This window comes from Colias philodice, chromosome 10 (genome assembly GCF_061535455.1).
Source record: "Colias philodice isolate Cphi_HAF_F1 chromosome 10, ilColPhil1 Martin Lab GWU primary, whole genome shotgun sequence".
NCBI lineage: Eukaryota > Metazoa > Arthropoda > Insecta > Lepidoptera > Pieridae > Colias > Colias philodice.
Window position 1 is genome coordinate 826,374 of NC_143095.1, and position 6,053 is coordinate 832,426.

Consider the following 6,053-nt stretch of genomic DNA (forward strand, 5'->3'; position numbering starts at 1 on the left):
GTTATTTAAACTAGTTAAAAAACAGTTTAAAAAAGTTCTGTCTTGGACGTCCGTGTGTCTGTATGTGCGGATCCTTTTTCTTGTTAACACGATAGCGACCGAAATACTTTACTAATCGAGTCTTTTTTTTTCTCTTACGCTTGAGTATGCTCAGGAATAGAACCCTTTCATTTTTCAGGGTCTGATTCGATGTGGTTTAATTGTTATTAAATAAACAAAAATAATAATTAATAAATATTTATTAAAAAAAAATTATGAGGCGTGCACTTTTGGATTTTCCAAATTATTTAGATATACAACGGTTACAATCAAAACCTACAGCCACTCCAACTACATCATCAAATATTGAGGATCTTGATCTGACATGTTTTTATATTCGATATATCGATGCTCATAAAACTGTTTATTCGTTCAAATTCGGTATTGAATCTTGAACCCTTTTCCTAACACCTATATTGCCTAGTTGATACCCGATCTATCCACACCACTTCCCAAAGCATTCACTTTTCTACAAATTCTTTTATGTAAATTCTCATGCGGCAACCCTACACCCCGGGGCATTAATACAACTTGAAATATGACCCACTAAAGACTATATAACGTAAAATTTACAATTCATAAAACATAATGATATACGCGGTGGTAGATTGCCGGCTTTGACGTTTATGGTCGGGCCTTTGTTACTTGCGCCTTGCGTATCGGCATGCTTTCAATGGCTAATTGAATGCTTAATTGGCTTTCGCTCAATCATTTAGATTATTGAGTTTTTATTGGCTACAGCTAGTGGTTCTTGGATTGAGTTGTAAATCACGTAGGCTTATCTGGTCTGGACATTTTAGGAATATGGTGAAGCTTGGATGGCGTTTGGATTACCAGCAAGGTCATACGTTTTTCGGTCATTTGATGTAAAGATATCATATTTATTAATAATATTAGAAAATAGCAAAGGCAGTATACGTAGGTACCTACAAGTATAATACGTCAGTATCGATTTGCAGTCTATTGAATACTGAATTGGTAAGAGCTCAAAATTTAATGTGACTGATTTTCAGCTATAACTTTTGAGTAGGACTAATTCAGTTATCTAAAACATAAATTAAAAAAAAAACATAACAATATAAATTGGAATTACATATAAAATTTCTGTTTATTTAAGTAGATACTATTTTTCACACTCCAAGCATTTTAAAATACAATAATAGCGCAAGACACAAAACTATTATTATAGCTTTGTCCGTCAGTTTAGTTCCCAAGCGATTACACATAAAATTACGGCCAATAAATTTAAAAAGTTATAAACATTATATCCATTTACTTATTAACCCAACCCACTATGGTAATGAGGTACAACTTTACGCGTTTTTATATAAATTATACATAAATTAAATCAACAATACTCGCTCATTTTTATCAAGATCTCGTTAAGGTGATGAATTAATTTTTCTAACATTTACGGCCCTTTTTAAACCTTCGTAATTTTTATATTATTAAAGTTGTCGTGATGAAAATTCTTGACAAGAAAGTTCAATAGTAACACAATACGTCTACCGTTTTAGAAACATGATTCCATGATATTTTCTCGATAGAAAAAAAATACAAAGTTCTCATTGTTATTTTTTTTTAATCTCTGGTATTTTCAAAATAACAAACGTAAAGTTACGACTTTTTGGATATTAACTATAAAATATACAACCTATACGTCTACCGTGTTAGAATTTTGAAATATGCGATGGTTTTGAAATAAACAAGAAATACTTGAAATTAGCGCCTGACCAGCCAATATAGCGAGAGCCGCCCTGTACCTTCCTACCCCGATCGCTGCACGAGTCATTCCCGCTACGGCCGTCACACGGGGAACTTGTGTCGCTTGCGCAATCGTAAAAAAGGGTGACAACACGATAAGACAAAATGAGACAAATGGGGACAATAAAGAAAATAAGAAGAAGAAACATAAAGGTTGGAGGAAAAAGAATGCTTACAATTTGAACAAATTAATGAAGTAAGTTGGTTTTATTTTAAATTTGATGATAATTGTATTATAGACGATGTTTGATATGTACCCCTGTTTTAAGTACATAACGAATGTGTAAGATTTTTTCATTTATAGCATAAATAATCTTTTCAGAAATCCGGAATCCAGAAGGAAAATAAACCCACTGATTGTTCACAATGTGAACCCACTCCTTCGTAAGTACCTTTATTCAGTCAAAAATGTATGTTATCAACGCTCTACTGGTTTTATCGCATGATTCCATTTTTAGCAAAAAGCAACAAAGTGCAAAGAAATAAAAAATCATGGTGAACTTAGTGGAAGTATGGTGGACGTAATATGGAATTATGGAACAGGAGCTCGTTGGAGTAGTATTATATTTAAAAAAAATACGAAAAAATTTCAAGAATTTCTTAGTAGGTGGTAGATAAGTATGTTGTATAAAGAATTTGATGTTGATATTTATTTCATTTATACTTACTACACCTGTGCGGGAAATTGCTTAGTACTAAAACCGGTTTATATTCATATTTACATAGTAATGTGAGTTTTCATTTCGAAAAATTTTGTGTAAGTATATTAAATTGAGTTCCTGGGTGATCTGGAAACACAATTGGGCCCGGAGGATGGCGCTGCAGTCACTCCTCCTAATCACATGAACCGATTTGGATGAATATTTGTGTGCACATTTCATTGTTGTGGGATGATTGGTTGATTCGTTTTCACATTAGCTAATATTATGTATTTTTGTTGTTAGAAAGTAAACTTAATTTAATGTTTATAATACATTATTAATGGTATAAATAAGCCAGTGTTCGTCTCACATTGCTGTACCTGCCTACCTATCCTACCAGGGCCTAACTTTGTTCTGGCTATTTTATTTTGATTATTTGTAATGAATAATTACAATTATAATAGAGTGCAAAAAATAAATACATGCGTCAATATATTTTGTGTTTTTTTAAACAATTTTTTATTTAAAAAAATATCATTCCGGCCGCGGCTTTGCCCGCGTGGAATTAGGTTATATCGTGAATCCTGTTTTATCCCACAGAAGTGTTCAGTTCGGATAAAAAGTATCCTAGGTGTAAATCCAGGCAATTAGCTATATTTTATCAAAATTGGTAATGTAGTCTTGACGTGATTAAGTAACAACTAACAAAAAAATATACAAATTAACATCCAAAGTTTCGCATCAGTTTTACTGTATTAGCGATATCTTCCACTCTTGACTTTGACTGAGAAGAATTAGGGTTTATAACTTCTTTCAGAAATAGTACCTTTCATTTCTGGGCATGATGTAATATCTACGTCAGCATCAAATTCTATCTAAATCAATTCAGTAGTCCGCGTAATTAGGTACCATTTCATTTATTCAGAGTAACAATTTTTTTTGTTATTTTAAAGATTATTTATAACCTGTATTATTTTGTAATAAAGTAAACATTACGAAATAATAATAATTAATAATTATTAATAATGTCTAAGTATTTGTTAAAAAGAAGATAATTTTGTGTTTATAAGCAAGAAAATAAAACCAATAAATCAACAATTAAATATATATGTATAACAATATTATAAGTTATAACTGTATGACGACTCCATACATGTTTGTCCCGAGTCGGCCAGCGGCAGCGCGGCGAGTATGCAAGAATGACTTCGCGCACACCCGCGTTCGCGATAGCGAGCTATTAGACTCCGCCCGCCAAGCATTGGATTTTTTTTTGTGTATCGTCTTAATAATGGAGTCCTTTGTGTGATTACAAGTAAAGCAAAAACGACTTTGACATGGTAACAATACTCAAGCGCACGTAGCGTGTCGGTTAAATTTATTGATTTTTAAAGTGAAACTTTTATTACATCGTCTCAAACTTTTTGGTCTGTGTAGCGCATGTCGCGTGACGGTCGGCCGCCGAGTGTGGTGTGTTCAGAAAGTTTCACTTTTACCGTGGTTTCATAAAACCACACAACATTTTTATGTTTTTATAATCTTTTTTATGGTACATAATGTTAACATGTAAGGTTGCTAAGCAAATAATAGCTTTTTGTATGATTATTGCACAAAAAGTGAAAAAAAGGCAACGCTTGCGCTGTGGTCGTGATAAAATTCGCGTTGTTAAGGTGTAAAATTAAATGATATTATCACATGTATGACGTGTATGTTACGCTTATAGACCAGAATCACTCATTGAGCGAAAAAATAGCTCACAACGCGTTGTGGTAATAGTAAAAAGGACCACAACGCGAAATACATATGTGTTGTGGTACTGAAGAAATGCCATGACGCGTTCTGATAACTAATATAATTACCAACATTACCAATAATTGTTTTGAATAAATATATAATACTAATATCTACAATAAAAATATATATTCTTAACTTTCTGCTTGCATTCACAACATAGCGGAACTTAAATCGTTGGCTAATGTTCAAAAATCTCTGGTAGGTGCTTAAAATACGTTTTTGATATTATCTTCTTATATATAAAAATGAATCGCAAAATGTGTTGGTAAGCGCATAACTCGAGAACGGCTGAACCGATTTCGATAATTCTTTTTTTATTATATTCCTTGAAGTACGAGGATGGTTCTTATGTAGAGAAAACGTAAACATGTACCACGGGCGAAGCCGGGGCGGACCGCTAGTCTTATATATAAAAATGAATCGCAAAATGTGTTGGTAAGCGCATAACTCGAGAACGGCTGAACCGATTTCGATAATTCTTTTTTTATTATATTCCTTGAAGTACGAGGATGGTTTTTATGTAGAGAAAACGTAAATATGTACCGCGGGCGAAGCCGGGGCGGACCGCTAGTTTATAATAAAAATTAAAATTAAAGATTTCTTTATTAGGGTAAAATATTGGATCGTACATCGCCAGTATAAGAATCTAGCTATACATCCATACTAATATTATAAATGCGAAAGTAACTCTGTCTGTCTGTCTGTTACTCAATCACGCCTAAACTACTGAACCAATTTTCATGAAATTTGGTATGGAGATATTTTGATACCCGAGAAAGGACATAGGCTACTTTTTACCCCGGTAAATAGGATAGGTTTTATCCCGGAAATCCCACGGGAACGGGAACAATACGGGTTTCTTTGACTGCGCGGGCGAAGCTGCGGGTGGAAAGCTAGTAATATTATATAGCTAGATTCTTATTCTTATGAAATTTTGATCAGCTTACAATAATACATATAAAAATTAGTGTAAATAAATCCTACATTACTATTTAAGAAATCAATCCACCATAGCATTACAAATTTACAATTGCCTTAAATTATAACCACTTGTGTCTTAAAGTTAATTATAATTATCAATTAAATGCAATGATTTCCAAACGAATAGTAGGTAATAAATTAACAAATAAAACAATTTATTAGTTCGCTCGAAACTGAGAGTTTTGCAATATTTGAACAAGCAATCATTCATTTGAATTATATTGCTTATTACCAATGTTATTGCTTATAAAACTTGTCATAATGCCGTCGATTATTTAACTGTGATTAAGTATCTAGTTGACATATTTAACTATTTTAACCGACTTTTAAAAAGGAGAATGGATGTATGTTAATTGTGTATGTCACCTCATAACTTTTTGTAGGGTAATGGATAAACCATATTTGAAGATTCTTATTTCACCTGACCTACATCGTGAGGAAACCGTCATGACGAAGAATCAAAAGTTCGACGACATAATTATTGTGTCATCCGCCAACCCGCACTTGGCCAGCGTGTTGGATTATGGCCTGTTGTAGTTTGTACCCTCATAGGAGGCCCGTGTCCCAGCAGTGGGAACGTATATGGGCTGATGATTATGATGATGTTTTCACCTAAAAACTGTCGCTTCTCAAGTTGTAATTGTAATTTGATCCGAGTTTTAGGGGAAGTTTTATAGTCTGATGATACGTAACAAATAATAACCGTAAAGTGATTGATTAAAATATAAATGTTCAAAAGAAAATACAATGAAGAGTACTTCCAATCGGGCCACCATTTCAAATAACCGTATTTCATTACTTGGCTATAAATAATGAATTCATGTTCAAACCAATAAC

At 33.0% G+C, this 6,053-nt stretch overlaps 1 long non-coding RNA gene across 1 annotated transcript; it reads left to right on the forward strand.

Moving 5' to 3' along the window:
* The first annotated feature begins 1,438 nt into the window (after positions 1–1,438).
* LOC149484989 (uncharacterized) lies at positions 1,439–2,978 on the forward strand. The gene is made up of 3 exons (XR_016316129.1): positions 1,439–1,999; positions 2,126–2,187; positions 2,262–2,978. It is a non-coding gene; the product is annotated as an uncharacterized LOC149484989 (long non-coding RNA).
* The last annotated feature ends 3,075 nt before the right edge of the window (positions 2,979–6,053 follow it).